The 26,185-nt window shown below is 38.9% G+C and overlaps 1 long non-coding RNA gene across 1 annotated transcript in view; it reads right to left on the bottom strand.

Moving 5' to 3' along the window:
* The window catches only part of LOC113459778 (uncharacterized), a 572,931-nt gene that overhangs the window by 263,241 nt on the left and 283,505 nt on the right, over positions 1-26,185 (bottom strand). The window lies entirely within an intron of this gene.

Genomic DNA, 26,185 nt, shown 5'->3' with positions numbered 1-26,185 from the left:
AATTTCTATTGCGCACTTAATAAACAACACATAAACATCATCTGTATAGAGCAAACAATATATTTCCATTACAGAAAAGAAGTAACAGAGAAAGGAAAGACTGAATGGTGTGCTAAAGCGTGTGACAATGGATTTAAAAACTATCTGGATAATTTAACTACTTATTTCTCAAACTGCAAAAAAGAAGCTTGTACTCTCTTATGGGGAATAGACTTTTAACTATATAGTATTAGGAAAAATGCATACTTTGTAAGTATTAGCTAAAGCTGGTATGTATTCAGTCAATGGATCCATCATATTTCAGATAAATCACCTCAATAATTACACTAAGTTAAAAAGCCTGACCAAACAGAAACTGGACTGGGCAATATGGTCTGTACCTCAGAATAGAGAGAACCCATCAAAGACTTAAAACTATTTGAATCCCACAAAGACACCAATTTTTGAGAGTCCTCATATGAGGCAACATCAGAAAGCAATCACCAAAGCCTTGAATTGCCAGCAAGGGCAGAGCAAGGCTAAGGGAGGAACAGAGCTCACGAGAATGTCTCAGTATCTCATGTGATGGCTGTTTCCTCCACATCACTGCCACTGCTCCATGTTATGGGCCACAACAGAAACATAGAAATAAACCTTTTAATTGCCTATTCACCGTTGGCAGCTTGCACACAGTCAATAGCTCAATAGCTTAAAATTCTAAATTCTAAATTGTCCTTAAAATTCTAAATTCAGACAGTAGAACTATTAGTTTAATATAACCTGTTAAAAAATAAGTTACAACTAAAATTAGGCCGGTAAATCTGCATGTGGTTCTCAGAGCATGACACTCCCTAATTTACTAATTTGGAATGAGAGCCATGAGGTGCTGCCAGTGGCGATTGCCAAGTGCTCATTATTTCTCAAAATACCTGTCAGAGGTATCTCAAGAGGCTCTTAGGGATGGGCCTTTCAAGTGCATTTTAAATTCTGTGCCTTTTCTCACTTCCACCTTAGTTGCTTTACAATATAACCACAGGACAGGTTCTGTAAGTACCTTCTTTATTCCCTCCTTTGGTTAATTTTCCCCAACTCCACTCTAAGAAGCTGACCCTGTAAAACTTAAGATCTTCCCTCCTAAATCCTAATGCACTAGTATAAACTGATCCAAATTGTGATTAGAATCCAAGTTCTGGAAACAGCTTAAACTTCCAAGTTCAAGTTACAATGCCTTGAATTCTGCTTCTTTACTTTATCATGTAACAGAAGTCATTAGCTAGGGTCAAAAGAAGGTCCCCAAACATTTTTCCATGCTGGGCTCCAAGTACAAAAAAAAAGCAAAGAAAATGTAAGATCAGATTCAAAACATCTATGATGAGAAGGTTTTAACAATAAAAGGTATTTTATTATTTCATTTAGAACCATTATTCTGCCCTTACTGATAAGAAAAGGCATAGTGTATTTGAAACACCACAAAAAACTGTATTATCCTTTAAAGAATTATTTTATCTTATTGATTCATCATTTTTGGAGCAGAATTTCTGTTAAGAGAGAAGAATACTGAACTGTTTTCTCATATTAAAAAAAAAAAAAAGAAGAAGAGGAAAACAGCTTTATGATTTCATGTATATCCAAGAAGAAAGCTGGAACTACCTTCATGGTGTTTTGCTCTGAACTAATAACGGCTGTTGTGAAAACTGGACTCTGGAAGGGGCCAGAACTGTAGAGCACTACTGAAGTAAGTTTTATGCCTGAATATAGATGCAGATTATGGAGTCATCTGGCTGTCTGGAATGTGTGGAAGAAGCAGGTTGGACACAAACATCTACGCAGTGCTGGAATGCTCTGCACAGAAAAGCAGTTGGGAACACAAGCACTTGATATTCAAGAGACTGAGCTCATATACAGGAGGAGCAGGGAAGAACAAGTATGAGTCAAGCTGTTAAGCTTTGAATTTGCCCTTAAGGTAAAACAGCACCAAAATTACATAATAAATATATATATTTACCCTGAAATATACTATTTAATATTTCAATCGTCTATTTTTAAAGCATTTTGACAACTAAAATACACCAGATTCCTGCAATTGTGGTTTTACTTTTAGCAAAAATGAGATGATGCAGCCAGCACTATCACAAGCATCCACAATCCAGAGGACAAGATCTGAGGATGCCAAGTGCTACTACATTTTCCCAAAGATGATTCATACCTAATATGGCCATAGATTTCACACCACCTGAGCAGATATTCTGGCATTCATCCTTATGATACACATTGCTGTGGCAGCACAACCCAGGCTTTAAACATTCCTTTTTGCAACTACTGCACTTGTCTGCTTTTCCACCAGGAGCTCTCTGTGCTGGACTTTGGAAAAAAACTCATTTACAATGAAAGAAATGCATGAACTTTTTGATGCTGATGCAACAGTAATCTTCAGACACAACCCCCCCCAAAAACAACCCAATGAAAAACCTAAAAAAAAAACCCAAAAAACCCAAGCCCACAAAACCACCAGGCTCTCAGTTGTCCTTCAACACTTGTCTGAGAATACAGCATCACAGACAAGAAGCAGGAAAAAACAAGATGAACAGCTCTGTTTTAACACGATTTTCACATACTTTCTGAGCAAGCGTCACTCATTTACTGCATAGAATGCTTAGATTTTCTGGACTGTTAGAAACCAAACAGAATGAAATGTCTTGAATTTATTCCTAAACCCACTGTTTATTTCATCTTTTGTTAATCTGTATCCCCATTTTGACTACAATACTGGCTGTTAATGCAAATGCTGGGTTTTGGTCATCCAAAGCATGACAAAAACAAGCAAGCTGGTTCTCAGGGTCATGCATAAGAAAGGGGAAGATGGAATCTTGTCCAGCAAGAAAATTGTTTCCTGAATGCACCAATAGTTCCAATTATGGACACATATCAATGATACAGATTTTTACTCTGCCCCAAGGACAGTTCTTACTGTAAGAAACCAAGCAACAGCCCTGAGAGGAAAAAAACCAAACAAGGGGTGAGAGGGGAGATGAATTGTTTCATCTAAAAGAAAATTTTGGTACAGCTGGATGTTGCTGAGAAGTCCCAAGACCATTAAGAACATGTTTTTACCCACTGAGATTTTGTGATCTTACAGTTAACACTGTGAAAACGAAGTATCACTAACAGCATAATCCTCTGGCTGCACCAATTATTAAAATTAATGACAGCATAATTACTCAAATAAATCACAAGGTAAATGAGAACAGAACACAATATTAACAAAAACTCCACAGCTGGCTCTCCACGTCCTAGGCGAGACAGAATCACCCACCAAATGTCAAACATATACAGATCTTAGGAAAGCGGAGATCTACATCCAAGTTTTCTGATCAGTCATTTAGCCTTAAGAGAAATTTCACATAAATCTGTATTTATTCCAAAGATACAGTTCCAGAACTTCAACCTGCACCTTTAGCCTTCATATGCTGACATGATGAAGAAAAGCTACCCAGCTATATAGGAAAAAAATAGAAGCACCTTCACATGCTTTTGGTTTTCCTCTATACTAGCAGGTTTCTCTACTGCTTAATGAACTGCATTCCTAGCTGTCTGCAAACTGAGATTCTCTACTTATTTTGATATGCAAAGAGACATCTTTGCATATGTCAGTGCAAGAGATATGTGAGGAGAAGTGTATCAAATGCTTTTCTGACCCCCATTCAATTGCCCCAAATTACAGAATGCGGGCAGTCATATGTCATGCATATGTGTCATGATAATTTACATGTGTCACAAGATAATTTGCAGTCAGTTAAATTTTAAAAAACAGCACAGGAAAGCAAAGAGAATGCCATTTTAAAGGTTCCATGCTAATCGCAATTGAACAAATGAAGGATTTGTGTACCAACACACTCAGTAAACATCTCCGATTTGGGTGAGTGCCAGTCTAGTTCTTCCTAGGGTCATCCTTAACAAACAACATTTGGCTACCATAGCTCAAGCCAATTCCACAGATTTCCTTTAAATATCAGACAGACAGACAGAAACAAAAACTGCAGTTACCCCTCATCTCAAACAGGTTTGAAAAGGAGCAAACATGCAAGTTTTACACAGTTCCTCGCAGTACCCTCCTGAACAACTTCCACAGCAACTGTTCTTGTACCCACCACCTGAGATGGGTGGCAGAAAGCATCACCTGTTTGGGTAGAGACACAAATCCCAATTAGATTCTGGGAAAGAAATCTAAAAGAAATTCCCAGAAAGACCATATCTTTCCCGACTCCTTGGAAGGAGCTACCTTATGCCTCTTGTCATGTCTCTGCAAGCTCAACCATGCAACTTTCCAGAACTCAGGGCCAGTTAAATATTTCCCCATAGGCCTGTGCATTCTGCAACAGAAAAACCTTTTCAAAACCAACAAAACTTTAATTTAGTAATTGAAGCAAAGCCTTCTCACATAACTGCAGATTATTTTCTTTGAGGTGAAGGATTGACTGCTGGTGGTTTTTTTCCTCAGGATAAGTCAGGCAAGTCAGAAAATGCCTGTAGTCTACTGCAGCCAGGAGAAACTCTCCAAGGCATTTGGGTTTGCTGGGTATTTTTGGGCATTTTCTTGTATTGGCATTATCTGTTAAAGATACTCAAGTACTTACTAGACAGCAGCTTACATTAAACTTTATTTCCTCTTGCCTTACTTTGTACTTAACTGCCAACTAGTAACACAAAATCATCATGAAGTAAGACAGTACAAAATTTTATTGAATTATAGAATAGTTCCCAGTACTTCAGTGAATTTTGAGATTTTCTGCTGTGCAGAGCATAGAGTAAAGAACATATGCACACACAGAAGAGGTTGCAAGAAGAGTGGTGAAGCATATAATCCAGTTTATATGATACACCTGAAAGTACCCCAGCAAATGAACATGCATGCTATTAAAGAGAAGTTTAACACTACATTATCCCTCTGGATAGCTATTGTATTAAAGCAATCAGAGTCTTAAAAGCATTCACATGACAAATACGCTGAGGCCTCTGATACCCTAGACAATGATCAATTTTTTTAATATTCAGTATAGCAAGGATTACAATCATCAGTACTTGTGCTCAAAGTTAATTGTGCAAACTGCAGTCTGAGGGGAAAGGAGAAGCTAATTAATATAAACTACAGAAGCAAGTGACAAGACTGTTCAGTTCTTTCCCCTGCAAGGGGACACACATCCTGGGCCAGAGAAAGTCAATTAAACACAAAAGACAATCTGAATTGATGGCTACTAGCCCTGATGCAGATGCTTACCGAGCCAAAAAAAAAAAAAAAAAAGAAAAAGAAAAAAGAAGAACAAACCGATGGACTGGTGTATTCAGGGATGACTTTGTTTTGTGCTTTGTAAGCAATTACAAGCAAACCTTGTCAGTGCTCCATGTCAGGAGAAAGCCATGTGTGACCACAGTAGGGTCATTTTCCCCCAGGATGAATGGACAGTGTCTCTCACTCAGTCCTGCACTGGGGACATTTGTTCAGCTACAGAAACAATATTTTTTCCACTGGGACCAGGTGGGGAATGAGCTCTTGTTTGTCTGTGGTGCACATCCCACACCTGTGCACATGGTAGGAGTGTGCAGGGAGTGGGGAACCACCAGCACAGGGAAGCTGCTTATTGACTCAACACTCATCAGCTCCACACTGCTGGCTGCTGTGAATAAAGACCACATCTTGGGAAAGGTGGTTCATTAACTCTGTCATTATCCCCAACTTGTTCCAGAACTCAAGATACTGACTGCAGCTGTACCAAAGCTGTTACTTGACTGTAAAGGGGCGCAAGGTGACGGTCACAGTGTGACAGCGGTGATAAAGCTATTGCCCCAAAATAAGGAAATCTCCTCACCCCCAGCCATCTCCCAAACATGACACCACCACACAATGCTTTCACAGTAAAAGAGACCAGCCACACTCTTGTGGAGTTCCACTGATTAATTTAAACATTGTTGACATTTGTAAAGTAAAGGAGTAATTTCCTGTAGCAAGATCACTTTTCTTGAACCACCTAGATCTCAGCACAGTAATTCTGCACTCCTTCCTAGGTATTTGTAACATATGCCACTATGGAAAGCAAGTATTCTCTTTTTCATTATTTAAATCAGAAAGTAAAAGGATATCTCAAAAGAGGATGAAAATTTATATAAAAATAGTAAACAGAATGGTATAGCTGGAGATTTGTTTAAAAAAATTATTCTTCCTGTTCTGGTTTTGAACCTTTTAGATAATAAAATAAAAAAAAATATCACTGTCTTCTTTTTTCCCATGCTTATTGAATGTTCTAAAAACAGTCATATTTGAATTTCCATTGGCAATCAAATTATTCCTACTAAATACCGAAGGCACACACTGACATTATTATCCCCAATGTTATTTTTACACACTCACCACAGAGTTCTATTTGCTAAGATATTGATAGCACGGTCCATACATGAGGATGCATCCAAATCTTACTAGGGACAGTGAGCCAAGAAGATGATTCCTGGAGGCCCCAAGTCCTGGTTCAGAGCAGCAGAATGAAGATTCCTGATGCCAGCAGGTCTCATCTGCTGGACAGAGCACTGCACTGCTCCAGCTTGTCACAAACATCTTTTCATAAAAATCCTTTGTTTAGGATTTTTCCCTCTTCTGAGAAGCTGTGGCCTCAGCAACAAAAAGCAAACAATGGTTATCTGCTGCTGTGGAATGCAACAGGTGCATCTGTGATTGGTCTCGGGTGGATGTTTGGATTTACTGACCACTCACGGCACAGCTGTTCTTGCTTTCTGCCTGGACACAGAACTTTGTTATTCATTCCTTTTCTATTCTCAGCTTAGCAAGTTTCTGAGAACTTTCTCTCTATTCCTTTTAGTACAGTTATAATGTAATATATATCATAAAATAATAAATCCAGCCTTCTGAACATGGTGTCAACATTCTCGTCTCTCTCTTCACCCTGAAAATCCCTCGCAAGCTCTGTAACACCAACTCACACTCCTGGTTTGCAGGTTTGGCTGTGCCTTGCTACACAAGACAAGAAATGTGGATCTAGAAAGCCTCCAGAGCAGTGGTGGGAAGCTCAGAAATATTTTGCCAAGTCCATTTCTGCAGCTCCTGCAGCAGCTCAGGGGCACATCGTGGCTTTACCCCAGCAGGAAAGGAGAGACAAAGGAGTGAGAACCCCCTCAAAGGGCAAGCAGGGACAGGCACCTGCAGAGGAACAGAGATACAAGATGTTTTTCTTCCTCTTGTTGCTGTGCTGACTAAGCATGCTGATCTAACTGCACTTCAACTCATGCAACGGTTGACAGGCAAATTATTATTAAGACAGCACAGGTGAGCTTTGCTTGAAAGAAACAAAGCTCCTGTAGGAATCCTACGGAGTGCAAGTAAGAAAATCAATACCTCTCCAAAAAACCCTCCAAAAATGAACCAAAAAAACCACCAAACCCCAGAGAACAAAAGAAAGCATCTCACACACAACCAAAGGAATAAAACCCAAGTGAGTCAAGTAAAAATGCAGATGAACTATTCACTGGTTCAGTGTCTGTCACACCAGCTGTAATTCCCAAGAGAAATCCCAAGGTCCTTTTACTGCTCTGCATTAGAGTGGTACAAGAGATTTTGTGTATCAAGGGGATGCAGTATTAATCCAGAACTGTAACAACATTATTGTAAAAGTCTCTATATTTCCCGCTGATAGTGGTCAATACATTTCCAATTCACAATGCCACATTTTAATTACATTATCTCACAGTAAATACACTAAAACCTCCATTACTTGATGGCATTTCAATTTCAGCTTTCAAATTCTCAGACTTGCTTGCGAAAGCAAAACCTTGGAAAACAGCGCCACCTAATGCTTAGGAGCATAAAAATAGCATAAAAAAACCCCCAACAAATGTAAAAAATAATGTTGCAAATTTGTTTTACACTGATTTTCCACACCATTCTGTAATACTCAAAAATATCTTAAATAGAAGTTTAAAATGCATCTGGCAAATGACATAACAGATTTGGCAAACAGCATTGCTAGTTCAAAAATATCTTTTATGGTAGTAGGAACACCTAATTCAGGTGAGGGAGAAGTACTTGTACTTGAAAAGCAAATTCCCAAACTACTGCATTCACTTCACATTGCTTGAGAGCGCCAAGGAATCTCAGGATGTGTTCCAAACTAGATCTATCAGTAAAAAATAAATTATGACAAATAAGATTACTTGCAAGTCATGATACTGAACAGCTCTAAAGAAGATGCAAAACGGTGCTGTCATTAGTCACAACTCATAACAAAGATAATTTACAGTGAAAGAGTAAACACTATTCTATGGTGTTCTTGGTCAGCTTAGTTCTATATGTGTTTTTAAATGTTATTTTGCCAAACTTCTATGCAGGGGAAGCAAAATTAGCAGGATCCTAATTTTGTACAGAGAAAGAAACAAAATGAACATGTCTCTTCTAGGATAAATCTCGAGACATCCATCAGCTTCAAGCAGTCTGGAGTAAGAGCTTTCCTCCCAAAGCATTTTGGCAAGCAGCTGCCTGAGTTGGTTCTTACACAGCAACAACTGCCAACACGAGATTTGTTTTCCAGAATCTGAACTATGTATTGAAGAGCTGACAGGCGCACAAACATTACTCTGAATGAATCAAAGACATAACTGCAAAGTTCATGGCAAGTTTAATGAACATGGGAAACCAAGGAAAAACTCCTTCTTTATAGTTCAAGTAATTTACATACTAAAATCCAGCCCAAATCAACGTCAGTTCTTACACAAAATCTGCGCAAATAGTTCTGTCCGTTCACGCAGATTGTTCCATCTGTCCGATCTAGAAATGTAAGCAATGTTCTCCTATGATTTCTTTATGCCTGGAACTAAGCTAATTTTGTGAAAGGTAACACTTCTGAACTTTATACTAGGCTTTAGGGCTTTTGCTAGCTAACACAGTCTCTTAAGGCACTTAAAATATATTTCTACTTACTTAAAACTAAAATTTACAGTCCTACTTCATGTCTGTATGGCCTGATGTATTTTAGTTCCAATTCAATTCCTGAATTCCTTTCTCTCTCTCAGGGACTCAGAGAGGCTTCTATTTCATGCATTCCAACAGATGTGGATCAAGAAGTTTCATTCTTCATTTCTTTTAACTATCATGGAATGCAGTGGTACATTAATTGTGTAGGGCTTGAATGATGTAAATTTTCTTTATTGAGGCAAACACCAGTCTGGATTTAATCCTCTTTATTTATTTTCTTTTGTTCTGTTAGCATACTATAAATATCATGTCTTATCATCACAACATCAAAGCTTTTTGCTTTGGTTCTAACACACTCTCATTAAATTCTCACACGTGCATACAAAACCAGAAAGTACTTTTCAGTAGAAGAGAGTGGTGAGGGACATTTCACAAGGGCTGGAACAGACAGGACAAGGGGGAAGGGCATTAAACTGAAGGATGGATGATCTAGATAAGTTATTAACAAAAAATTCTTCCCTTTGAGGGTGGTGAGGCACTAGCATAGGTTGCCCAGAGAAGTTGACCCATTACCCTGGAAGTGTCCAAGGCCAGGCTGGATGAGGTTTGGAGCAACCTGGTCTGGTGGAAGGTGCTCCTGCCTATAGTAGCAGGAATGGAACTGGAGGATTTTTAAAATCCCTTCCAATTCAAACCATTTTATGAATAAGAACAGGCACTGCTTTGGAGGCTCAAGGTAAGTGCTTGTCTTCAAAACCAAACCAGCATTATAAACATCAAACAAAAAACAGACGTGACTAAACAGTGACTAAAATACCGAGAAGTCATCTCTAGTAAAACTGAAGGTTTGTCTAAAGGAAATACAAAGGATCACAAATACTGGCAGAATATATGTCAGAACGTGGTCAAAGATAAAGAACACAGAGTGGTTTAACATCAGCTTATAAGATTCAGAGAACCTAGTAATACATCCTTCAAGAGGAACAGAATACCTGTCTAGGAATCTGCAGAATCAGTTGCTGTTCAAGATATAAAAGGAGTGCTCAGGGAACACAATGTTATTGCATTTAAAAAAAACAGATTTTGGTTAATTTTGGACTAATTTTTACTATAAGACATCTTAAAGGTATTTCCTTACAGGATTCCCTTACAGTATAAAGCATATGATAGCATTTTTCTACCACCTTCTAATCAAAGGGAAGACACTGTAATAAGAGATGAGAACTATTACTCTGAACACTGAAAAATAACAAGCCACTGGCACAGATGGTACTCATCTGTGACCTTCTGTGCAAATCCATGGGGAAAGAACTGCACTATCAACTATGCTGGGAAACCTCTGGCTTAAAAGTGCCCAAATACAAGAAGTCTGGGTTACACGTAAGGTTCCCATTTCCCAGTTCCAGGACAGAGAGGCAAGAACACATCAACAGATCTGACACCTCTACGTGAAGAACTTCCAGAAACTGCCCATTCTAAGGGTAATCTGTGAGCTCATAGATAGGTGTGATATACTGGGGAAAGGGCAGTGTGGATTGTATAGAAGTCATCACACGGCACCAATCCATGGGAATTCTCTAGTAGCCATACAGTTAAGGACTACTCAGTTGGCATGACATTTCAAAGAAGCAATAAGGAATTAAATTGGCATAATTGGAAGGAAGAACTTGCATGACTAAATAGCTAGTTTTCATTTATAAGCAGCTGTAAGTAAAAGACCCAGAGTAAATAAGTAAAATAGATCTCAGTTTTCTTTTTTTTTGTTTTCCTTATGCAGCTTAGCAATTTACAAGTGATTCTACACAGAATTCTTATCTTTCCAATTCCATTGTTGCAGCTATGTGGATTTTCTTTGCTAAAACCTCAGATACCTTCAGAGTAAACTTCCTTTACCTGCTTTCAACCATGCCATTCCTTTACGATATTCAAAGATTTAATCCTCAAACCTACAAGCTCAGATAGGTTTCCAAGTAACTGCATCAAAGCCAGTGTTTGCAGAAGAAGTTGTTTTGTTTGTGGTAAAAATCTACCTTTGCCCACAATTCTGAACACAGCTGTCTACATTCCTATGTTATTTTTCCAGAACATGACTTAAACAAAAGATGCTACATAAGATGCAATTCTGCTCTAAGCTCAGTAGCCAGTTTACCTGGGTAGACATAGAAACATCTCTCAGCAGAATTCACCCAGCTTTCTCCTCACAAGATAATGAACTGGTCACAGGACAGGGATTTTCAGCAAACAATGTGACCACAGTGAAACACAAGTTAAAAGAGGGGAGAGGGAAACCTATTTGGTCCCTCTTTCAAGTGTTCTGTGATGGCACGGCTGCACAAATTAGTAATAGTGTTAATCAAAGTGTGTTTATTTTCCTCTCTGTCATATACAAGGTGGATAATCCTAGGTATAATGGTTGGTTTAGTTTCCATGCCATACCTGCCTAAATGAATACGAGGAAACAGTTTTAACAATTCTGCACCAAAGGCAGTTTTACACTACTCACCTCTGGTACAATGTGTACTTAACACATGAATAGATTTTGCAATATAAAAATACACATTTATCATTGTGAACTTTGATGTAAGTACTATATACTAGAGAATGTATGCAGGCTTCCTCTTCTTTCTACAGAAAAAAAAAGAAAAGTAGTATAAATTATTCTGGTGGTTCACAGCCATTTTAAAATGTATTACCTCTAATACACCGTGTGCCATTATGAATCATCACAGGAAGAATGTTTTGATGATGTATGTCACAATTTACAGGCTCTCCTGATGAGGCAGATAATACACTAATGCAATGCATTCCAGGGATTTAGCAGGAAAAAAATCATTTTGTTCTCTTTAGATGATTATACAAAGACATATGCTATGCTCAATCACTCCCACTGACATCAGAATTTATAAAAGTAGATAACCATAACACCCAACTATGTCATGGTGTCAGGAAAGGATAAGGCCCATGTCTAGAAAATACACAACCAGCATGTTTAGTTGCCTTGCATCTTTCTGTGACCTGTGAATGATGAGAGCCTTGATTCCCTCCCTTTAGCAACAGTATAATTGTTACAGCTCAACATGCACATGACACCAAACTGATTCACATATTCCATGTTACAGTCACTTGAGGAGAGAGGCAAGCAAATACAGCATTATGATACTGCAACCTGAATGATAGGAAATCATAAAGTGTTCTATCAACCTGCCTCTCTTACACTTCTTGTAAGATCTGTTCTGAAAAGGTGAAATTAACTTCAGGTACAGGGTGGGGGGGCAGCAGAAGATGGAAAAGAGACTCTCAAATTTTACTGCATTTCAATTTCCTGATGCAAATCTCTTACAACCTGGCAAATATTAGAATAAATATTGTTCCAGATAAGTATAATTGACATTACTCTGCAGTCAAAAGTGAGGCTATAGCTCCTTCAGAACACAAAAGTTCTCTGTAAAGGATTTGAACATTCCAATTGAGTTTGGTCTGATTAACAGCATGGTGTGACAGTCACAATGATATTCAGGATATCCACACATCTGCATTCCATTCTTTGCACTATTATTCCTTTGCTGCACCTTCATGCCCAACTCCAGAGACTCCTCTGGGAAGCCACACGGCTGTGGATACACAGTGGGCTCAGAACAATGATGGCTTCAAGGCACTGAGGAAGATGCATCTCACTTGTAAAACAGAAGTTTCCAACAATTGTGCCAGCGCCACTGGTGTGACCAGGCAAAATCAGCCACACATTGAACATGGGGATGAGGATCATTAAGCTGCATCTCCCACTATGCCTCAGCACTACCACACATTGCCAAAGGCAGCTTTCCTCCAATTCCCTAACACAGTTTATGGGATGCCAGTGTTAGTCCTGCAGACCCACAGCAGATGAAGCTGAAGCACAGCGTGGGGCTGGGAAATGTGCTGTGTCCTCAGTGCTCCACTGAGCTGTGGATGTGCCACAAGAGCCCAACATGTCCCATCATGCACACAGGCAGTGTCCCTGCATTTGTACCACAGCAGCCTCTGTCTTCCATTCTCTCCCAAGGCCATCAGACTCACTTTTGGAATTATATGAATGTTAACAGAAGCATAACCCTACAGAAGTTACATTTTGGTTCACAGTACATTTTATCTTTCTGTTTGCAAGTCTGTGACGGTGGTCACAAGGCTTGCAGGTGAAGAGGGAGGCAAGAATGTCGACCTCATGTTCAGAAGGTTTGATTTATTATTTTATGATATATATACTACAATATAACTATACTAAAAGGAATAGAAGGAAAGTTCTCTGAAGGCTAGCTAAGCTAAGAATAGAAATGAATGAATAACAAATGAGCTCTCTCTGATTCTGTCCCAGAGAGAGCTTGGTCAGTGATTGGCCATTAATTATACACATCCAACATGGGCCAATCACAGGTGCACCTGTTGCATTCCACAGCAGCAGATAACCATGGTTTACATTCTTTTTCTGGGGCCTCAACTTCCCAGAAGGGAAAATCCTAAAGAAAGGATTTTTATGAAAAGATGTCTGCGACAAGTCCCTTTGTCTGGTATGGCCAGCTAAAGCATAAACACCGACACATTTTGACAGCATGAGGCATTAAAAACGGATTCTTCTTTTTGACCATTACATTTAATCTTTCAAATTTGCGTTATTAAGCAGCAATAATATGACAGGCTTCTAAATACCCATGTAGTATACTGTTCCCACTATCTAATGCAATTATAAGTATAAACTAAAAATGGCCATTATAAATTCGTCATGGAGCAATTAACATGCAGCATGGATTTCCTACCCAGAGTACATGGCTTTTTGAGAAAATAATTCTCTAAGTCTTGTCAAGGCTGCAATGCCTTCGAGAACTGTAATGGAAAGCAGTTCCTGTACTGTGCTCCTTTGCACACAAAACTGACAAGAGAACAGCACAGCTGCTGTTGATAACTAAGAACAATCTTGACTCCAAAGCTGAATGGGAAAGTGTTTATGACTACTTTGGGTTTCAGACACCTACAGAGGAAAAACAAAATAAAAGCAAAATGCAAAAGAGAGATGATCCCGTAGTGTTCAGCTAAAACAATGCTAGGATTATACATTTGTTATTCTATTCCAGTAAAACTACCTCCATACAATTCTTCATCTTCCCTTTCAGCTGAACAGAGATCCTACTGTAGAAATGCACAAAGACTCCCAGAATGGCCCCAGAGAATTGTCTTCCTCAGATAAAGTATTCCCAGTATCCAGGCTCTACTGTGAGTTTGTGTTCCACACCTCCACTGTCCTAATCTTGCCCAGTTTCTTAAGGTGTCTTTCATTTTTGAGGAAAGAAATCCCTGTTCTTTTTAATGAGCTACATATCCAACCACAACAATCAAGTGTGCTCTGTGTACCCTTTCAAAGCAAATTATTTCTAGGATCAACATGTCATCTTAGATCTACCTAGCAGAGAGAGAAACATACTCATGGTCATTTTACATACTGATTAGGTTTTACCTCAAATAATTTTATCACTAATGATTCACTTCTCGTCAGAAAGGCAGGAACTTCTACAGGAGTTCAGCTCAGTGTTAACAGAAGAAAGCTGGCTTGAAATTTTCCACACCTTGTTTCTACAAACCCATTGATTTAAATGTTGATGGGTCTCATAGAAGTACTGGGAAGGGACAGAGAGAATTAAGCAACTCAGCTTCACAGAACTACCTCCAGCTTACCTGCTCTTCTTTCTCATCAGAATACTCATCAGAATCCATAAAAGGAAGTTCATCTGTGAATTAAATTAGTTCCACGACAACGGGTATCCACAAACAAAACTGAGTTTTGTGTTAGTACTGTCTCTATCACAGTCTCAGAAAATAAACTGCTTAGTGTAGTCATGAAAACCCCACTGGAGTCAGTTCCTCTTTTGAAGGGTGCATTTATGCCTAAAACCCACGTCAATCAAAACTGGCCAGCCTGCCAGTCTGAGTTATTCTCTGCACTCACTTTTATCTTGCACATTACACTCCTCTCAAAGGCTGCTTTTTTTCTGTAGTCTTTACACATCTCCACTCTGTAGTTAGAGTTCCTTCCAACCTTATACTTATAGCAAAACCAATTTAGAGTTCTTTTCCTGCTGTATCCTCATGTTGCTAGCTAGAGAACAAAATGATCACTAGTGAAATACTTCCCTATTTCCAAACTGGGACAGTTCACTGATACAATTTCTAAGACACACTCATCAATTTATGTGCACTTTCCAGAAGCAAAGCAGGACAACAACTCCTAACCACAACACCAGATGGGTTTTGACAGTCACCTGCTTTGTGGCAGTGAGAACCAACTGTGAACACTGAGCAAGCCCACCCTACACTGCTGGCATCCCAAGCCCCCAAGTCAGAACAAACATGGCACCACATTTCCAGGACACGTCCCCAGGATTACTTGCAAAAACAAGCAGCAAGTTCGAGAGGGAGGTAATTTATTATATCACACAGTACAGAGAGTTTAAGACTTCCCACACATGCAGCCAGGTATGGCAGCAGGTTGTCCAGGGAGGTTCTGCACTCTCCATACCACTCTCAGCAGAAGTTTGGACTAGAGCTGTCTGGAAATCGTTTCCAAAATGAGTTATACAATGAATTTATGATCCAACAAAACAATTTTCTTCTTTTTTATTTTTTGAAAAGTTTTTTTCACCATTTTTTATATGTACAATGAAACTTCATTTGGCATTAGCCATTGAAGCTTTGATTCTGTTGCCATAAATAAAACAAGCATTCACAAAAAACCAAATGGAATCACAGAAGGTTAGAACACAGCTTTTGGGGACAAATATGTCACCTACAATAACAGGAAGAAACCAAGAAACAGTCTGCACTAGCAATGTATTCAGAGAAATATATCTGCAATCTAAATATCCATGCACAATTCTTACACAGCATTTATAGACTGGCAGAAAGAACAGCAGTCTTGATTTTCCACCAAAGTAACATTGCCAGCTGAGGGGAGAATCTCAGATAAATCTGATGGAAATGTATTTGCAGGCTTCATACAGAACTGAGTTGTTTTTTTTTTTTTCTGTAAACAACAGTAGAAGTGAAAAAGAAAGCAAAGGAATAGTTTCTTTTTCATTATTTGGACAGAAGCAGTTAAGGGAAGGAAGAAAGGAAGACAGGTCTTTACTCACTGTTTCCTCTCTCTCAATTGCAAGTAGAATTAATGAAGGACAATCCTGCCAGCAGACTTCTATTTTCCTTCCTCAATACCCTAGGCTTTCTCCAGACTGGTATGCCACTCTTGCCATTTTTAGGGTATGTTGTGCAAGAAACTATTACTCAGAATAAAAGCCTTTCCACATTCTCTGAAAGGACATGGACAAACCTCAAACTGCAGAACAAGCTGTGCTGAAGAAGCACCCTGAGAACACTTTCAGCAAAGCCAGGAATGGGGCTGTGACAAGCAGTAAACAACCTAACACCCTCCTTCAGATGCCAAGAAGAAAATTAGTTAAGTAGTAAGTCTTATATTAGAAGCACCCCTCTGCTACTGCAAAGACAGCTGCTTCTACTGCCTCCAGAAGAAAGGGGGCAAGAAAGAATCTGCATTTCTGGCAAACAGAGGTGCTGCATCCTTGACAGTGAAAGTAAGGAGTTTACCTACTTGCTTTTGTCACAGAAGGACATACAGGATTCACCTATAGTTTGCCTAGAGTTAAACCCAGAGTAGGAAGGTTGCCTTGTTCCCTGATAGTTCTCCTTCAATTCTATGATTAGGGTAAGGTATTTCACTCATCCAGATTTCTGGATGGGGTGAAAATAGAAAAAAACTATTCCCATCTCACAATTGGTTTAGTCAAACAGAGTTTTAGGGCTAATTCACAGATTCTGGAAAAGAACTGTCTGAGGCTGTGACAGCTCAAGAGCAACATCCTCTATACAGCAGTTAGTGGAGATCCACTAATCTCTATTTTCACTGGTATCACCACCTAAAGTGACTGAGCATGCCCTCAGATCCTTTGGACAAGACTGCTTGCCTCAGGCAAAATCCCATTTACTATTTCTCCTGCTTTTGCTGCATTCAACCCTACACAGCTACGCCAGCACCAAGGTCTGCAAGGTCAAGGAAAAAAATACCCAACTCTGCTGTTATTCTGGAAACACACATTTCAAAAGTTGCCTCTTACGTCTCTTTGAAACAGTCTGCTTTCCTCCAGATCTGTAAGCAGTCTCAGTCTCTGGCAGGTACTTACAAAGACAGACAGACTGAAGGATGATGTCAGGAAACTAATCACCACACCAAAAGGAAGCTCAGTGCAATGAACATAAAACACCTTTCAGGTGACTCGCTATTTTTTCAATAAGCTCACTGAAACTGATACAGATTTACCATTTAGGATCTTGAAACAGGATTCAGATTTATAGTATGCCAGATTCTTTCTGAAAAAGATACTAATTGAAAAAACAACAGCAAATTATGTGGCTGGTTTTGTAAACTAATTCTAGTAGCAACGGCACCAAAAATATTTTTCTGCAGTATATTTTGTAACAGCTATAACAAACACGGGCAAAGTGTTTTACCTAGAAGCAGCATCTTTCACCAGCCCAACCAGCACTCCTGGGAAAGAAGGAGCAGTTTCCAAGGTACAAAAGTGGAGCAGCACTGATCAAAGTTCAATTATCAAGTGAGTAAACTATTTTTTTAAAGAAAGGAGAATTTAAAACAAAACAAAAAATCCTACCACAAATATAACTTAAGACCACTGACAACATAAATGCAACCCTCCTGGAGGAGTATTTACTGAAGAGAAAAATAATGCAGACAAACATAAGGAAGTACAGATTCAAGCATATACCAGGTTATCTTGCTTTTCAGCACAGAACAGACACAGGTGAATGTGTTCTCAGGAGGGAGCACATAAGATTTTCCTTTAGGAAGGAAAAACATTTCCTAAAACCTTCCAAAATTCTACATAAACAGTTCACCCTTGTACAACCTTTGCAGCTACGGGTAAACAGAAAACTAATTCTAATTTGAAAAAGACAATTTTACATTTTTGCCTACTCCAAACAGGTCAATGCACTAACTTTTTAATTTGTCATTAAAACATTACTGGGTTTTAAGCTCTGCTCAAGAGCCTATGCTTTTCTCCTTATCTACATAAACTGCACTTAACATCTCGTTGCAAGTGAGTGAGTTTGATACCAATAGAAACCCAGTACTCCAGGGTAACATAGTCCTGGATTTATTTAAGAGAATATGTTACAAAAGAGAAAGTAAGGTATATATAGATTTTAGCTTCATTATATAAGAATTAGTACGATTCCATTTACAAACTCTTGGCTGCATTAGGGAAATATCAATACCTTTCTATAATTTTAATGATGTCACAGGGTCAGCTGAAGCTAAGGGAGTTGCACTGTGGATTATTTCAGACCAATTCAGATGAAATAATCGGATGTAAATTAATTGAAGGTTTGTCACTCTTGCACATTAACAACAACACAACCAAACCCTTCTGGAAATTTTAACTGCTGCTGCTCCACCTCTCTGCTAAAAATGGAGCCCCATGGTTGAAGAAAACATGTGTGTGTGTCTGAGGTACTGCAGAAGGGCTTGAGAGTTCACAGGATCATAAGGGAATCCAGGCTGAAACACAACTCCCACCTCCAGTCACTGCACGGGGAGCAGCACAGCCAGGGTCTGAGGCAGCAATTTAGGCTGTAACTACTGGATCCATCAGGGCTGCCTGTGGACACCTCCACAAGGGTCACAAAGCAATGCAGGTGGATCCTGCCCTCCGTTCTCTGTGACAGAGAGTGCTGCTGTGTGACAGCATCCATTCCTCTCTGATCCCCTGACATCAGCTTTTACCCAGCTGAACTAACTCATTCACAGCAAGGAGACTGACACTGTAAATGCTGATGGACTTGCATCCTTTACCTCTAACAGCATTTGGGATTTCATGTAACTGGTCAGAGGTGCTACCCTAGTGCCTGGAACCTGGAGCACTGCAGGGTGTATCCTCTACACTTCATGTTTCTGACCAGGTGTGCAACACAAAGCCCCCAGCCCTGCCCTGTCTGCTCCACTTCAGACACCCTCCACCCACCAGTGTGAAGCGCAGCTGCCTCTGCACAAGCACCAACCCACTGTTTTGAGGAGAAAAGAAGAAAACCCCACAACTTTGTGAAAGTTGTAAAGCTGGTTTGTTTATTGCAGCGCTGGATGCATGCGGAGATTGCTCTCCTCAAAAAAGGCATGCGTCCCTCTGAGAACTCCAGGTCTCTTTTTGTCTCTCTCTCAAATACATATGCATACAGTTTCACAGTAGGTTCATGCATATTCATTTTTATGGGTTTCGTGTGACATTTACCACTAGTTCCTTTTTATCAGAAAGAATTCCGAGGTCAGGCTGACATGCCCTTACAGCAGTCCCTGTCTCTCTCTATCATCTTCTGTCTCCTCCCCTTTATCTCTGACCTTCGCTGAAGTAACTTCACTGAGCTTAGGCCTTGCCGTCTGGCTAAATAACTATGGTTTCTAACCACAGACTCAACTCAAAAATGTACATTTCACCTAAATTAAAATGGATTTCTATCCTGGAAAATTTTCACTTTGCCTCACCACCCACACACACACCATGGGTTGCAGAACCTTGTCTTAATTCATGTAAGTTTATGCTGATTTATATTTTCATGTTAGCAAGAGACAATTGAAGCTGTTCACAGAGACAAAGAAGCCACAAAGTCAGATCAGAATGTCAAAACAGGCAGGATTTTAAAAGACTAATTTTGAAAAGCTGCATCACACACACACACACCCTTCATAATGACCACTTTTAGTTTAACCGTTTCAAGTGAATTTTCACCAAATTCTGTTTTTCGTTACCAGATGTTTGTGACCCAGCATATTCTAGGATTGGGTAAGACTTTTCTTCTTTTCTTCTTTTACTCCTGATGGACACCACCATGAGAACTACAGTGAAATGCATCCCTCCTACTCTGGCAATAAGGTATACATTGAATTTTAAATTATAGAAGGCAATTGTTTTTTTGGTGTTGCTACTTTCAGTAATTCAAATCAGGCTGGCTGGAGATGTTATTTCTACCCTGGAGAGTCCTATGCAATGTTTTAAATTGTAAAGGGAAATAAGTGATTCTGGCTTTTATGGCAACACAATTCTCAGTGACTTCTCCTGGTATTATTTTTCTGAGAATTGCTGCACAATGCAGACTAACATAAACTTCTATGAGCACCTTGAGAGAAACATGCATTTAAAACTTTATTTAGGCAAGGTAAAAGATTACACTGAGAAGACTACGTTAGCACATGCTAAGCAGAATAGAGCCTGATCTCCACTCTACCTACATATTCCTCGTACGTAAGTGGACAATTTAGTTTAAAATTCCTACTTCCACTTGGATGCAAAGTCCTAACCTTCACATTCCAGTCAAGCTAAACAGACAGATTATTTTGTGAGAAAACTTGAAACAGTTCCTCCCAGGCAACAAACAGTGACAATCTAAATGATGTAAATGAATTGTACAAAATGTTTCCATAAGTAATTTAAGAATACTGATACTGAAAAATTAATTTATCAAGCCAAAAGGGAGTAAGCATCATGAGGAGTTCTGTGCTTTTATTCAGCATTAGCTCAGTTTAGATTTTTAACAGGTTCTAATTCTTTCCTCACCCAATACATCCATCTTTTTAAAGTACTAAGATTAACTCAAATAAACACCCTTAAACAAATGAAATTTGAAGACAATGGCATCTTATAAGGACATAAAGTGACCCTTTTTCTACCTGTTCGCTTCTCTGGCTGTATTTTCTAAACACTGAAAATAGCATTAACTGTATGGACAAACAGCTAAGATAAAGTTATCTTCTGGCACAGCTGGCAAGAAGCAATGCACAAAAATAATGAACTAAGACTTCATTCTGCAATAGGAATTGGTATTTTGATATTAAGTGTATATGAAAAAATTACTCCAATAAATTTTTTTCACTCAGGAGACATATCAGCTTAATAGATCTATAGAAATGGCAGGAAACTGCTGCAAAAGAAACTTATTTCTGTGGGGAATACGGAAAGGATTGGACTAGTGTACTATAGACATTTGAATTTATCCCTGTTTCTGACTTGAATGATATATATTTAAATAAAAGATTTGTAGATAAAAGTAGTCAGCCTTCTCCCAAATGTGTTCCCAACTCCACAGAAACATACACAGCTACTCCATTAAGTGCTAAGCTAACTGCTTTGCCTAAAAATGAGGATTTTAGCCTTCTCACAAAATTACAGGGATTCCTCTAAAAAACCATATGAACTGGATTTCCAGTTTGCTGGTTTTGTTACCTAGTCCAGTTCTCAGAAAATGTATTTTCATGCAGTGTTCTCTATCCTAAAATGATGACTAATTATTCTGTGTTTTTCCTTGAGTGAAGTTCAGAATAAGGAGCTCTAAAAAGGTCATGAGTATAAACATTTGCACAAACAAGAACTACAACAGAAACACAGTAGGAGTGAAAGAGTTTGGGTCACAACATGGTTGGTGTGCTTTGTTACCCTCCTGAAAGGAGGGGAAAAGAGATCTATGCTCCAACTTGCTTATATTTATATACAAAGTTTATATACAAAGAGCCAAGGTTAAAGCATTACTTAAAAGGTAGCTTTCCACACAGGAGACAGAGATATTCTGAGGAGCTACATCTGCTTAGTTTTGTTGGGTTTTGTTTGGCCGGGATTTGACAAAGATTTTAATATGCTTTAGTTGATTTCTTCTGAAGGGGTCTGGCTGGAACCAATCCCTATTTTGTAAAAATGCAATATGCATAGGATTTTTTGTTGTTTTTCTGAATTAAACCCTACATTTGTGAATATGAAACAGTTTATCCCCAATATGTATTTAACAGCTGCATTCTTCTGAGACACTGGGATGTGGAGAATACTGACAGAAGTTAGTAAGAGAGAGTTGTGCTGTGCAAAGGATTCAATCGGAAAGGCGCACAAGGAGCTCAAAGTTTCAATAGGACAACAGGGATGATATGCAAAAAGAAGGTATGAAAAAACTCTACAGAAGGAGAATGGTGCAAATCTCCAAAATCTGCAAGGAGCTTGGAAAAAGCAACCTCTCAGCACCCTGTTCTGTCCCCCTGCACTTCAGTTCCCTAATTTATCCTAGTCTAACACAACTGCAACTTCAGTCTTCTTGAAGCAGCCAACAAGTCTTGCTCAGAACAAACATCAAACTGATCATTAAAGCTAAATGGTGCTTAATCAGGCTGCCAGAATGACTCTTTAAAAGAAATACATTATTACAATTTTAGGAAGTGCGTTAATGTTACAAGTACAACTGGCCTTCATTTTCCCATGTCAGTGCTAGGCATGCATATGTACTACTGCCAGGATAAAGGGCAAACTACTGCTGCAGCTATTCTATTTACTTCTCTCAGCTTCCAAACTGTGCTAGCTCTTCTCTGCTTTGCAGTGATATGCTAAAGCCTCAACTAAGATCAGGGCTCCTGTGGCAAGGCACAATCCTTGCCTCAGAGAGATTATGGGTTAAGTAGCCAAGACTAGCAAATGGTAGGAGAAATAATGGACAAAGCTGGAGACAAAGTTACTTGCCCAAGGTCACAGAGCAGAACACAAACACAACTCCTATCTAGACTTTCCTTCCTAACAGGTTGCTGAACTTTGGCTGAACTTTCTTTTTTTGCTGCTTCTCCTCAGTGCTGAATAATTCATTCTCCAGCTCTTGGATCAAGATTTCTGTTCACACACGATAATGTTAACCAGGCAAGAAGTCTTGTGCTGCCATATTAAAAGCACTGGCAAGATCAAAACTTTTTAGCCAAGAATTTTGCTGCTGGTTTCTTTATTTGTATACATTTAAAGTTGTTTCTTCTTTACTAATACTGGTGTAACTAATTGTGTCTCTGTCTACCCATGGCAAGGACTTAATTTCTGCAATTCATAGCTTAAGACATGAAGAAAGTCTGCATTCAGATTAGCCGCAGCATTTCGTCTGCCCCAAAAGTATTTTGATTTTGTAGAGTTTACTGCAAATATGGCAACAAAACTTAGTAGCATAAAGGCAAACTGTGAGATCTGCTAGTAAGGAAAAAATAATTACTTTTACATGCAAGACTAGATCACTCATCCAAATGACTTGGAGCCAGAAAAAAATTCTAATCAGCAGCTTATTCTACATAAACAAAATTGTTGCCTTGACATTAGCCAGACAAACTTACTGCATTGAATAATGTTGTCAGACGTGATTGCTGGAAGTGCTAAATACAGATCCTATTGACCCTAACTGTCAGCAATAAACTGATATTTTTAAAACTGAGATTGTCCATTGTTCAATTACCCTGAATCCATTTGTCTAAGAGAGTGTCCTTTGGCTACCTTCTATTAATTACAGCATAGCAACCAAAGCAGTTTTAAGTGCCTTAAGCCTTTAAACAGAAAGTTGGTCACATCATCTTCTGTCATTCTCCTTGAACTCCACACCTAGATTCTGTACCGTCCTGGTTACATTTTCTTTGAGGAGTACAGTACAAACTACTGTGTAATTTTAACTACAAGGAAACCATGTCATGATTACTAGGAAAACTGGAAGTGTACAGTAGACAGTGAGGATGAGTAATAGCAACAGTAGATTTCCTTCTATTGTCCATACTGATTGTGCACATCTCCCACAGTGGCCCTTCTTAACCAGCCATCAGCTTCCAGTAAAAACTGCAGGATACTGGAAGCCCTTTATCTAAATGTCATGAAGCATTGTTTGAACAGAGGACAGTGTGAGTAGATATCATCTAGAATTATTCTCTAACACTTACATAAATTACATCACCTAACTTTAAATCCTGAAATACACCATTATCAAGTATTTAATAGTACACTTTATATAATAAAAATTAAATGGAGCAGAAAGTGGTTGCTATAGCAACTGGATGAAATAGCTCCATATGAACCAGATGGGAGTGAGAAAAATGCGTGAGATGTCCAGGTAAGAAATCTGGATGCTGATGTCTGATTACAATGCACCAACTTAGAGATTGCTCAGTACTCTTCAGACTCTATGGGTGATGAAAAAGGAGGTGAACTCCACACAAAGGGCTGGCTGTCCCTTGGTCAGGATAGCAATTGGGTTAACACAGCTCTCTTAGGCTGTAGCTGAGTATGGTGACAAAAGCTGGATGATAAATTCTTTGGTTCCAAAAAATTGGTAGGTTTCCCTGAGTAAAGTTTAATTCTTGTCCCCAAACAATCCCATTTATAACAAATTCCATGTCAAAATTGAAGAGGAACAACAAAGCCACAAAACCAAAGAAATATAAATCTTCAAGCTGAATAGTGACTTTACTGCGCAACATTGTCAACTGGCTTGCATGTGAGTACAAAATTAGACATAATGACTTTTGGAGATGCTTTAAAGCCTACACACCATTCTGTGGCTCTATTTAAGCTTCATGTTTGGCCTCTCATTTCAAAGTTTGTCCTGCCCTCAATTCAGGCTCACATAATGTTTCTCTTGCACAGAATATGAATGGAAAAGGGTTTTGAAGGCAGAAAACTCTCACTACTTACTCATGTTAAAATGAAGTGAATTTTCAAAAAGGATGAAGAAATAGAACAGATTTAATGTTTTAGAACCATTTTTTAAAAAGCTCCTGTCATTTTTTCAAAAAAAGAAATTCACAGGTAGTAGGGGCTGCTTCAGTTCCAATCAAATAAATGCCTGAGACCTCAGGATTAGTAGCACTGAAGAGAGGGTGCTCCTATGAGGGGAGAGGGGGGAAAGGACATGTGGTTAACTTGGTCACTTCACACATACTGGACACAGAACTTAAATGAATACAAAAAAGTCCATATAGACTTAATTATGTATCCTTAATCTAAAAGCTTTACATTTCCTACCATTTTCATTTAATTAAAAACACAAATGTTTTATTTTCACAGTAGTTTTCCCTACTGTGGTGTCCTTTGAAATCCAATAGCAGTGCGAGCAAATAGTAAATCAGTCTGCAGTCATTCGAAAGAGAGGCTGAAAAATGGACTAGGAATAAAATCAAAACACAGAACCATATTACTGTGGTAAGTATTTGAGCTGATACTATATATAATTGCATTGCTAACACCAGCTTCAGCTTGTAGAATCTCAGGTGCCCACATTAGCATTGTAACACAAGAAATATCAGAAATTAGATAATAAAGAACAGGTTGCCAAAGTTGACTTTAAACCTCTGGTAAGATAAAAGTTGTGAAAAAAATCTGCTCAGAGGGAGAAATCACATGGTACACAGCGCATGGCAACTTGTTCCTCACCATTTCCAGCGCTGTGTGCTACCACAGGATGCATGGGGAGATGTGCAGCAACCCTTTGCTGTGAGCTGATCCTTAGCCATAAATGCTGTTTAAAAAAGGCATCCTAAGCAAAACTGATCTCCTCCTGCTGGTGGGGGAATCTCAGTATCTCAGTGTTCCCCTCCACTGTTGGACATTAGCCTAAGTGGCCACAGTTACAATCAACTCTGCAGGGAAATCAACGTCTTGGAAACACACCACAGTGAAGAGAACAACCATTACACACAGGAAAGACTTTCTGAGTATGAGCTGATACTAAATTTCACACTGAAAGCTCTGTGCTCACATCAATTTCTGTCAAAGTACTACTCACATATCCGAAACAAACACGACTCATCTGCCCTTTCAACTAACACAAAAGCACAGTGGCATCACACCTTTAGATTCCTTAAAAATGTTACAAGGAAACGAATGTGAAATGGTTCAAATGTGAAGCTGACCCATGACAGTTTTTCCTGAAAGCATTTTAGGGAGCATCCAGGCACTCTTTCCACTTACTTAATTTATGCCAGCCAAGCAGATTCGGATCTTCCACTGGCTGAAGTTCCTTCAAAATTTGGCTACTGCTTTACACAGTTTACCACTTTTCACTATGGTTCTCTACCTGATTTTTGATCCAAGCAGTGCTTTACACTCAAAAATTCAGAACAGTTTTAATGCACTGAGTAATCTAAAAAGTCATGTCGTATCAGAGAATCTCAGTTTTGAAACAAATTAGGAGGAAACATTCTGAAAAGGGTGTCTTCTCTAAAAGAAATACCACAGTCTTTGTTGAATACCACAGTGTACAATCACAGCTTGTTTTTGAACCTAGGGCTAAAGAATTCCTTCCCCTTTGAGCTTAGAGGTACAGGACTCACATCTGGGCATAAAGAAGACAACAGGGGAC

The sequence above is a fragment of the Zonotrichia albicollis genome, chromosome 7 (genome assembly GCF_047830755.1).
Source record: "Zonotrichia albicollis isolate bZonAlb1 chromosome 7, bZonAlb1.hap1, whole genome shotgun sequence".
In the NCBI taxonomy this organism is placed as follows: Eukaryota; Metazoa; Chordata; class Aves; order Passeriformes; family Passerellidae; genus Zonotrichia; species Zonotrichia albicollis.
This window is presented reverse-complemented; position numbering and strand designations above follow the sequence as displayed.